General features: G+C 37.4%; 2 non-coding genes across 2 annotated transcripts; both read left to right on the top strand.

Annotated features, from left to right (window-relative positions):
* Positions 1-8,056: 8,056 nt before the first annotated feature.
* On the top strand, positions 8,057-8,130 carry TRNAP-UGG (transfer RNA proline (anticodon UGG)). The gene has a single exon. It is a non-coding gene; the product is annotated as a tRNA-Pro (tRNA).
* A 165-nt stretch (positions 8,131-8,295) lies between these two features.
* Positions 8,296-8,369, top strand: TRNAW-CCA (transfer RNA tryptophan (anticodon CCA)). The gene has a single exon. It is a non-coding gene; the product is annotated as a tRNA-Trp (tRNA).
* Positions 8,370-11,831: the final 3,462 nt, after the last annotated feature.

The following is an 11,831-nucleotide window of genomic DNA, read 5'->3' as shown; positions in this document are numbered from 1 at the left end:
CGGAATAGCCTAGAAATCTGATCCCTAAGTAATTCATTTTTGATTGAAAACTAGGACTTCATGGTTCTTATGGACCTAACTCATTGAAATTCCATCCAGTAAAACGGAAGAATTATAAATCTCCAAAATAATAGATAGGAATATCGCAAACAGAGCCATTGCGACACCCATCAAAGGAGTAGTTCCCCATCCAGGGGCTACTTTACCATATTCCGAATTCAATGGTTTCAATAAATTCCCTGTAATAGTTCGTCTTGGCCTAGATCTAGAACTACCCTCAATGGTTTGTGTAGCCATAAATCCTATTGCATTGGTTGAGATCTGTTGACTTTGTATACTATTCCGTTGTAAATAAACGATCTTCTCGTAGCGTAGATCCGTCGTGGTCTTGAAATTATCTAATAATGGAAACAGCAACCCTAGTCGCCATCTCCATATCTGGTTCACTTGTAAGCTTTACTGGGTACGCCTTATATACCGCTTTTGGGCAACCCTCTCAACAACTAAGAGATCCATTCGAGGAGCACGGGGACTAGTTGAAATAATGAACCTCCCATATTGTATTGGGAGGCTCATTACTTCAATTGAGATAATAAAAAATCATTTCATCCTTTTTGTCGGAACCTTAGGTGGTTCTCGAAAAAAGATAGCGAAAAAAATTATCCCTAGAGTCGAGACTAACAGGAATGTATAAACCAATGCTTCCATGGATTCGATCGTGGTTTACAATTATAGCTTCCACACCTGTGCATTTGGGAACATTTCCCAGATAAAGTAAAGAAAGGGCAAGAGTCAAAGAAAAGGCGATGATTAAAATCAAGATTTCTACGGTACCCTAACCTTATGTCAAATCAAAAAAAAATCAAATAGAGGCAAAAGACGCTAGAGTAATGTTGTATCAGACTACTTGTCGCCTTGTAGTTGGATCTCCAAGTTTTTGGAATGTTCCAAATTCCACTTGAGCATCCAAATCAGGGTCAATACCAGCAAAAACATCTCTGAACAAGGTTCTAGCCCCATGCCAAATGTGTCCGAAAAAGAAGAGCAAAGCAAACGTAGCATGTCCAAAAGTACAAACCAACCCCTTGGACTGCTACGAAAAACACCATCGGATTTCAAAGTAGCACGATCTAATTCAAAAATTTCACCCAATTGGGCACGTCTAGCATATTTTTTCACAGTAGCAGGATCGCCATAACTGACCCCATTGAGTTCGCCACCATAGAACTCAACAGTTACACCTACTTGTTCGACACTATACTTCGATTCTGCCCTTCTAAAAGGAACATCCGCTCTCACAATTCCGTCTCCGTCTACCAAAACCACCGGAAATGTTTCAAAAAAAGTAGGCATACGACGTACAAAAAGCTCATGCCCCTCTTTATCTCTAAAGATGGGGTGTCCTAACCATCCAACAGCTATTCCATCCCCATTGTCCATTGAGCCTGCTCTGAATAATCCCCCCTTCGCCGGATTATTACCGATGTAATCATAAAAAGCTAATTTTTCGGGAATTTTAGACCAAGCTTCCGATAAACTCAGATTTTCGGCTAGCCCGGCTCCAACTCTTCGATATATTTCTTGCTGGAAGTATCCCTGATCCCACTGATAACGAGTGGGACCAAATAATTCTATGGGAGTAGTTGCTGAACCATACCACATAGTTCCAGCAACGACGAAAGCTGCAAAAAAGACAGCAGCGATACTACTAGAAAGTACAGTTTCAATATTGCCCATACGTAATCCTTTGTATAAACGTTGGGGCGGGCGGACACTAAGATGGAATAGTCCCGCCAATATCCCCAATGTCCCCGCTGCAATATGATGAGAGGCTATTCCTCCCGGAACAAAAGGATCAAAACCTTCTGCGCCCCACGCTGGATTTACAGATTGTACTTTTCCGGTTAGACCATAAGGATCGGACACCCATATTCCAGGACCATACAAGCCTGTTACATGAAATGCGCCAAACCCAAAGCAAGCCACCCCTGAGAGAAATAAATGAATTCCAAAGATCTTGGGCAAATCCAAAGAGGGTTTTCCCGTACGTTCATCACAGAATATTTCTAGGTCCCAATACACCCAATGCCAGATGGCTGCTAAGAAGCACAAGCCAGAAAACACAATATGTGCCCCAGCCACACCTTCGTAACTCCAAATACCCGGATTCGTTATAGTTCCTCCTGTGATACTCCAACCACCCCATGAATTGGTTATCCCTAAACGAGTCATGAAGGGTATAACGAACATACCTTGTCTCCACATTGGATCAAGGACGGGATCAGAGGGATCAAAAACGGCTAATTCGTATAGAGCCATCGAACCGGCCCAACCAGAAACTAGAGCTGTATGCATTATATGGACAGAAAGTAACCGACCGGGATCATTCAATACGACGGTATGAACACGATACCAAGGCAAACCCATGGAAATACCCCTTATTTTATCAAAGAAAAAATAGACACTATGTAACTTTATCACATTGGAAAAGACTGATTGATGCTATGGACCTCGCCTTTTCAGTGGATTATCTCAAAGCAAGAGTTAATATTTATTCCGTTCCATTGGTAATAATTTAACAATTCTGTTCGTAGGAACAAAGAGAAGCAGATCTATTCTATACTCGATAAGTACCAATACGCAATGGGGGGATTGATCCTATTTTTGTGAGCGAATGCATAGATACTTGTTCATCCTTCGAACGATCCATTTGTACGAATTTTCCTTTATTCAACCCGTCTTCTCCATGAACCTTCCAATCTATGGATAAAATACGATAAACGACAATATTATGAAGACAATAAACCCATTGTTACGTTTCCACATCAAAGTGAAATAGAGTACTTAATTTTTCTTTCATTTTATGCCTATTGGTGTTCCAAAAGTACCTTTTCGGAGTCCTGGAGAGGAAGATGCAGTTTGGGTTGACGTATAGTGCGACTTGTCAGACATATTGGGTCATATGGGATTTCCCCGTTCTCTCCCCCGATCGAGATATCCTCTGTTTCACCCAAGAAAGATTGATTAAACCATCAATAATTCAATTCGGAGCGTGAAGTGCAATGCAATTAGATCAATTTATTTGTTGGTTGGGGATCAATATTCTCAATTAGAAGAATTTATGGTTGGCTTGGACCAATAAAATGAAGTATCCAGGCTCCGTTCAAAAAATACCAAATTGGTAATCTATGTATGATTACTACTCGTATCATAAATGATCCCTATTTATACCTCTAAAACTACCAATTAATGGAATAATATGATTAGTCGAATATTTGGCGGAAGGCATGAACATGAAAACGAATTGAAAAAAAAAAAGAAGTCGGAACAAAAAGAAGCGGTACTGTGATCATTTGTCCTATATGTGCAAATAGAATTCGGGCAGATCTTTACCCGGAGTAGAGCATAAACCTAAAAGAATTGAAGAGGCCCATTTAGGAACAAGAAAATTACATCGTGATTTGGATCTCGATGAAAGAATACATCAATGAGGGGTTAGTTCGATAAGTTCAATGAATTCTTTTTTTTTTTTCGCAATTTTGATTTTTTGAACCGTATGCATCCAAAGGTGCGTGTGCGGTTCCTAAGGGATACAATTTTGTCCTAATCAACCGACTTCATCGAGAAAGATTACTTTTTTTAGGACAAGAGGTTGATAGCGAGATCTCGAATCAACTTGTTGGTCTCATGGTATATCTCAGTATAGAGGATGATACCAGGGATCTGTATTTGTTTATAAACTCTCCCGGCGGATGGGTAATACCAGGAATAGCTATTTATGATACTATGCAATTTGTGCCACCAGACATACATACAATATGCATGGGATTAGCCGCTTCAATGGGATCTTTTCTCCTAGTCGGAGGAGAAATTACCAAACGTCTAGCATTCCCTCACGCTTGGCGCCAATGAGTTTTTTTTTATTTGAGAAAAAAAAAAGAAGACTATGCCTTCGCCATATGGAATATGAATAATAAGTAATAATAGCATGGCACTTCGAGTTCGATATGAGCAAACTATTATTTTTTTTTCATAACATAACATGAGATTATATATCGAGATAGTAGTATGAAACAAAGGTTATTTACGATTTGATCTTATGTATCGGGGGTCCATTTCAGCGTCACAAACCTTTTTTTTGCTTTCACACCAGAAGCCTCTTTCCGATATTTATGTTATGAAAGAGTACGAAAATGAAAAAAAAAAAAGATCATTTTTTCCTTATTTGATCGGATCATAAAGAAACTTTGGGATTGCTGAATCACAGACGAGATAAATATATAAAGCAACGGAACCATCATAGTATTTTTTGACTCCTCCGAAAGGAAAGATGGTAAATGGATCATTCAACGATCTGGGTCTGATGGATTCTATTTGTCTCTTTCTTCGATGGAAGGGAAAAGGAAATTCCATTGCGGAGCCGTATGCAATGCATAAAAGATGCCTGTACGGTTGTTCAATTCTAATTCTATCTTTTTATTCTTGTTATTCTTTATCCCTTCCCTTCGACCGATCGTGCGAGATAGAGGAACCGTTCATTATGTTATATCATCAGGGTTATGATCCACCAACCTGCTAGTTCTTTTTATGAGGCACCCACAGGAGAATTTATCCTGGAAGCGGAAGAACTACTGAAACTCCGCGAAACCCTCACAAGGGTTTATGTACAAAGAACCGGCAAGCCTTTATGGGTTATATCCGAAGACATGGAAAGGGATGTTTTTATGTCAGCAACAGAAGCCCAAGCCCATGGCATTGTTGATGTTGTCGCGGTCGAAAATACCGGGGATTTCACATAAATTCTTGATTCCATTTCGAACCATAATTCGAATGAGCCGTGATTTGATATTTTATCTTCTTAACCTGGTAAAATATTATATGAAATGGAAGTAATTCATAATCATCCGGTTAGGATCGATCTAAACCAGCCCATTCTGTATACGATTCAGCATGCCAACTATTAAACAACTTATTAGAAACACAAGACAGCCAATCAAAAATGTCACGAAATCCCCTGCCCTTCGAGGATGTCCTCAGCGTCGAGGAACATGTACTAGGGTGTATGTGCGACTCGTTCAGATCATGATCTGGAACAAATGAGACGATTTTTCCAGTATCAATGACCAGTACCAATGAGTAGGATAGAATGGAAGAACTCCATTCCATTCACTATCTCAAAATAAAGATCTATCATATACCTCTATTGTGTATGGAATTTATGGTTTCCATTGGTGCAAATCCAATCACCTCGATTTGAGATGAAAATCAATTCCCCATTGGTAGCAAATGGTTATCCATTAAGCGGGGAAAATAGTATTTTAAAAGCAGAAAGATTATGCTTCTACTCTTGCAAGAACGGACTAACAGGGTTAGCTACCTAGCCAACCTTCATAATTAAATGCCGTCACTGTATGGATGGATCTCATTGTGAAAAGACCTATATACTGGATAATTTTATGGGTAGAGCCAAAGAGTGTGAACTGTACAAGTTACTAATAACATTGATTAAATGGGGGAAGGAGCTCCGGTGTATAGAGAGGACCTCACCGTTTAAGAAGTAATCATAGAAACGATGGAAGCCACTATTTATTTATTTCTCCATTTTTCTCTATTTATTACTACCTATTTACTAGATATTTTATATCTAATATCGGTACAATTTCTTATTCCGAGGTGAAATGCCTGGAAGAAATCAAAAATCGTGGTTGGGAAGGTCATAGTAGCAAAAGCCATTGGAATTTTTATTTTATACATCGGAAGAATCCGTTTTGTTACTAATAAACTAGGGGAGGGGAAAAGAATGACTGAAAGAAAAGAAATCAATTAGTTATTCATCAAGGTTTCATTTGATTCAATGACCAGAGTTAGGCGGGGATATATAGCTCGGAGACGTCGAACAAAAATTCGTTTATTTGCATCAACCTTTCGAGGGGCTCATTCAAGACTTACTCGAACTACTACTCAACAGAAAATGAGAGCTTTGGTTTCCAGTCATCGGGATAGATGCAGGCAAAAGAGAGATTTTCGTCGTTTGTGGATCACTCGGATAAATGCAGTAACTCGTGAAAATGGGGTATCCTATAGTTATAGTCGATTAATGCACGATCTGTACAAGAGGCAGTTGCTTCTTAATCGTAAAATACTTGCACAAATAGCTATATCAAATAGGAATTGCATTTACATGATTTCAAATGAGATTATCAAATAAGGCGACTGGAACGAATTCACCGAAATGATTTAAACGGAGTTCCCCGGAGAATGAACTCCGGGAAGGTAGAGTAGAAATGAATATGATAAATATTAGAAATGAACGAACACTTTTCAATAAAAAAAAATATTTTTTCTTCCCCATTCATTCTTTTTTTTTTTTTCTTACGACGCGACAATCAAGTATCTCGGCTTTTTCGAACAAAACCTCAATCTGAGTTTGAATTCCAATTAGAGTTTTGATTCAATTGAGAAGTAGGCCTATTTATTTCTGGTTTTAGGACCAGCAGTTCTAGGGGTCGACTCGGTTCTTTCAAATTGTTTCTCATTATTAAGAAAAGGTAACGAAGATAAAATACGAGCTTGTTTTATAGCAATAGTAATTAATCGTTGTTGTTTCAAGGTCAATCTATTCACTCGTCTAGATAATATTTTTCCTTGTTCACTAATAAATCGACTAATTAAACTCATATTTCTATAATCAATTCGATCCCCCGATCCAATTGGGGGCAAACGCCTACGAAAAGATCGCTTGGATTTACGAAAGGGTCGCTTGGATTTATCCATGATTTATTCCTTATCTCTAAAATCTTATTTCTTCATTCATTTCGGTTTCGGATCCGACCGAAATAGTAATAGTACTTGATTTGTTTATATTTTATATATCTATCTATATGTAATTTTGTCCTGTTCCTTGGAAGGGTGGAACAGACATTCTATTCTGTTCGATCTATTTCTTTATCTCCCCATGAATCGTATGCTTGTAACAATAAGGACAGAATTTTCTCAAGTCCAATCGACTAGGCGTATTGTGTCGATTCTTTTGAGTAATATATCTGGAAATGCCCCGCGATTCCTTATTTAAATCATTTCGGACACAACTGGTACATTCCAAAATAACTCTTATTCTGACATCTTTACCCTTGGCCATGAACCTCCTTTGGATTTTGGATTCCCTCCACTCTTCTATTTTCGATCTGAATCGAAGAATACGAAAAGAAGGAAAAATAAATAGAAGTTGCTAACTGATAACTCGAAATCCAATTATGAAAGATTTCGCTGCAATCAATAGAGTAATAATAAGTAATACAATTATTTCTAACTATCCATTATTTCTAATCCCAGTCAGTATTTCATTTACTATCTTGTATGCTCTTGAACAGCCTGTCCTAGACCCACATTTCTATTTCTGTTCTCCCTCTATTAATTCTATGCTGAGCCCGAGTTTCGCTGAGGTTTAATCCACTTTTCTTTCTCTTTCCTTCCTAAACAACTTAAAAAAAAAATTCAAAAGGGTGGATTAGTCACAGAGAATTTGTTGTATCTCTAATCTTCTTCACCCCTTCCCATGTCAATAACTAGAATGAAAAAAAGGGGAATGTCAACGCATCTGGGAATAAACGATTGATCTCTATCAATAGACCTGCTAAAGACCCGAACCATAGCGTAGTTAGCACAGGTGCCACGGAGAGATATGTTTTTATATCTCGCATTGAAAATCCTCCTTCTTTATTGGAATACATATATGATCAGATGTATCTGTAGCTAAAGATCACTTGTATTTGTACACGAAATCCCTAATCCCGAACTAAAATGAAAATGAATATGTACAATAATCCGGTGGATTAGATCTACTTGTCCCTAAAACAGAAAAAGATGACCCTTTCTTACTGAGCATTACCGATAAATATTCATTTTTTTATACGTTAGGTTTCATATGTATATAATTCTTTGATTATATGAAATCAAAAAGAAGAAATGGCAAGAGAAATTGTCTCTAGATATTAGGAAATAACGATGTGGAAAACAAGACAAGGATTCCCTACAATGAAACTGTACAACAATTGAAAGGGATGTAGCGCAGCTTGGTAGCGCGTTTGTTTTGGGTACAAAATGTCACGGGTTCAAATCCTGTCATCCCTACCTATTACTTCTCCTATGGGCAGTAACGAGGGATCAGTTGAGATCGATTCAAATTGGACTGGACTGGACATAATTTTGCATTTTATGATACTACATGCATGCAAGGTGTATTGGGGGTACAAAAAGAATCCCTTTCTTTACAGTTGTATCTCCTGTCATAAGAAAGCGCTCTTAGTTCAGTTCGGTAGAACGTGGGTCTCCAAAACCCGATGTCGTAGGTTCAAATCCTACAGAGCGTGATTCTGTTTTTGTAATGTTGAATCACAATAAAATAACTTTACTAACTTGAACTGCAACCTGAATTTGACCTCCTGCAGCTTAAGAAGGAGGTCAATCAAAAAAGAGATGTTACTCAATCAAAGGTCCAACTGATCTCCGCGTCTGTATTGTAAATATGCAGTTACGAATAATCCGGCCAAAGTAATAGGAATTAGACCTAAGACGATTCCAAATAGAAAAACTTCAATCATTTCAATTTGTTGGAAAGGGTAAAAATAGAGGTAATATCTATCCCTAAATATTACTCCGAATCACCCATGAATCTCAATGATCAAGAATTGGTAATTAACGCGGGAAGGAACTATCGAATACCTGAAATCTCACAGAACTATTTATTTTGATGAATTATTCATTCAATTAATTTCAAATAAGTCGTATCTTGCTCAGACCAATCAATAGAGCTGGGGTTATAGTTGAAGCAGCTAGTAGAAAACCGAAATAACTAGTTATAGTGGGCATGAAGGAGCTAAATGAGATACGTTCTTTTTTTTTTACATATGTTTATAAAGCACTTACCTAAGTTTCAATTTTTGCGAGATGTGATGATCAGAAAAAATACCAATTGACAGAATCAGTTCCAATTGAAAGTTCTTGATTCATCAGTCATTATAGACGGCACTGACAAAGATAGAGTAGCAGAGGTAGAAAAAAAAAAAAAGATTGATTTATCATCTGTGACATCTACCAATGTCGGGATTTCAAATCAACAGATTCATTGAGCAACTCGTGAGTAAAGTAATAGTCAGAAGAACTGTGTCGTGTAACTTCATTCAAAAATGAAATTATCTTTGAATAACTATAGAATAAAAGAATTGGATTTCAAAAGAATTTCCATTTTGACCATTTATTTCTTTTCTTTTTCAATTTATCAATTCCTATTATCCTTTTAGGTTCCACAGTCTGTCTTTCCATATCATGGAGTTCCATCCTTGTAGCTAGGTCAAGAAGGAACCTTTGGATCTAATCCAGTAATGGTTGCATCACGAATATTGATTGTTCAAACTATTTATTGTTTCTTCTCTTTCTTTCATCGAATACTATCTACTACTGTAGAACCAACCAATTACTTGAAATGAAAGGATTAGAAAAAAAGAAAAATATCTTTTCTACAACCATGAGAGGGGATTTCTATATTTTGCATCTAATTGAATTGTGTGGAATATGATAATCTCGTTCATTAATTATTAGAACTAGAACCCGTTGACTCAAACTTTACTAAGAACTTCAGTTTCTAGTCCAAAGCCAATACTTGAAACCCTATACTACAGAAATTTGATCAATTTTTGATTGAATGACACGCGGTTCCGCATAGACAAGTAACAAGAAAGGAAAAGGGGAATTATGTACCATTTCTTTTCGATACTGATTGAAACTGCGTTGCTGTGTCAGAGGAAGGATAGCTATACTGATTCGGTATACTCTAAATACACCTTCGGTACAATATTGACGATCTCACAAAGATGAAATATCAGTAGTTTTCCATTTACTGATCCCATCTTTCAAGGAATCGATCCCCCTTTGACTGTACAAGAATATGTGGAGCTCAGCATGTCTGGAAGCACGGGAGAACGTTCTTTTGCTGATATTATCACCAGTATTCGATACTGGGTTATTCATAGTATTACTATACCTTCCCTATTCATTGCGGGTTGGTTATTCGTCAGCACGGGTTTAGCTTATGATGTGTTTGGAAGCCCTCGGCCAAACGAGTATTTCACAGAGAGCCGACAGGGGATTCCATTAATAACTGGCCGTTTTGACCCTTTGGAACAACTCGATGAATTTAGTAGATCCTTTTAGGAGGCCTCAATGACCATAGATCGAACCTATCCAATTTTTACAGTGCGCTGGTTGGCCGTTCACGGACTGGCTGTACCTACCGTTTCTTTTTTGGGGTCAATATCAGCAATGCAGTTCATCCAACGATAAACCTAATCTGAATTATAGAGCTACGACACAATCAAACCCGAACGAACAAAATGTTGAATTGAATCGTACCAGCCTCTACTGGGGGTTATTACTCATTTTTGTACTTGCTGTTTTATTTTCCAATTATTTCTTCAATTGAGAGAAAGAAAGAGAATAGTAGGAATTCTCTTATCCCATTCGGAAGGATATCATCCTCATAATTATCCATGACTGTTTATGTCTCTAGCATGACCACTTGATGAAATGTGGAGGGAAGCGGGGTAAATGGCCGATACTACTGGAAGGATTCCTCTTTGGCTGATAGGTACTGTAACTGGTATTCCTGTGATTGGTTCAATAGGTATTTTCTTTTACGGTTCATACTCCGGATTGGGCTCATCCCTATAGTGATCGGATGAGAACCGGATTGTGGACATGAAAAAGTAAGAACTCAACAGGACCTTACCCCTCGAATCAGACAAAACAAAGAGGGGTAAGGTCCTGTTGAGTTCTTACTCTTCCAGCGAGACTTTGATCCATTTCATAACATAAAGGTTGGAAATTCATTCAGTCAACATAAGAAGAATATTTGATTCGTAGAAATGACAAAACGGATCCTTTGCTTCGATCCGATGTTTAAAACCACCCCATTCCTTTGTTTCTAATGATGTTTTTGAAGAATTTAATCCCTTGATTGTCATAGTATCTGTTCCTCTATAGTATGGACGGACTCTTCCGAAGCAAGAAGAAAGAAGGAATCAATCGATTTTATGGATGACACAATATGGATTTCTACAGATGAGACATTCTTCAAATCAATTCCAATTAGTATGGAAATGAACCTTACTCCATAAATAAAATTTCAAGCAAAAGACACTTAATTTAATGCCCGAGTGTGGTGAAAAAAAAAAAGTGAAAATCTTGGATTTTTGCACATATCCAAATCCTTATTGATTATCTCATCACAGCGAAAATTTGCTTTTTTTTTTTTTATAAGTTCATTGAAGAAGTTCTATTTGCTCAATGAGTGATTCCCCCCGCCCCCCCCTTTTTTTTTGTTTGTCCACTACTGCTTATGAATCTAAAGAAAGAGGTTATAATAGTCCTGGAAAAGAAAATCGTAATCTTTAACGAACAGGATCAAGAATCATTATTATTTCCACACAGGAAAAGGGTGAAAAATTCCTTTTCTTGTGTGGAAGATTAGTAAGACGAGCAATCCCTCCTAGAATCATTTGTTACTTTCATTTATTCCTTGCCATTTATTTTCTTCCTTGCCTATTATCTAATAGAATTCGATTCTATTAGGTACAATAGAATCAAAAACTATTGATGCATTACATGGCATTTATAATCTGGGATTAAGAGGCCTGGCATAGTCACACCACTCCAATTTTTTTTTTGAAAAAAAAAAAAATGTCAAGTAGCCTTCTTCAGAATATACATATTATTACTAGGAACGGGGCACAAACAATTCCTGACATCTCGCCGAAAAACAGTATAAAGAAAAAAGC

This window comes from Tasmannia lanceolata, unplaced genomic scaffold (assembly GCF_043159265.1).
Source record: "Tasmannia lanceolata isolate RefF3 unplaced genomic scaffold, GAP_Taslan_0.1 ptg000702l, whole genome shotgun sequence".
Lineage (NCBI taxonomy): Eukaryota > Viridiplantae > Streptophyta > Magnoliopsida > Canellales > Winteraceae > Tasmannia > Tasmannia lanceolata.
This window is presented reverse-complemented; position numbering and strand designations above follow the sequence as displayed.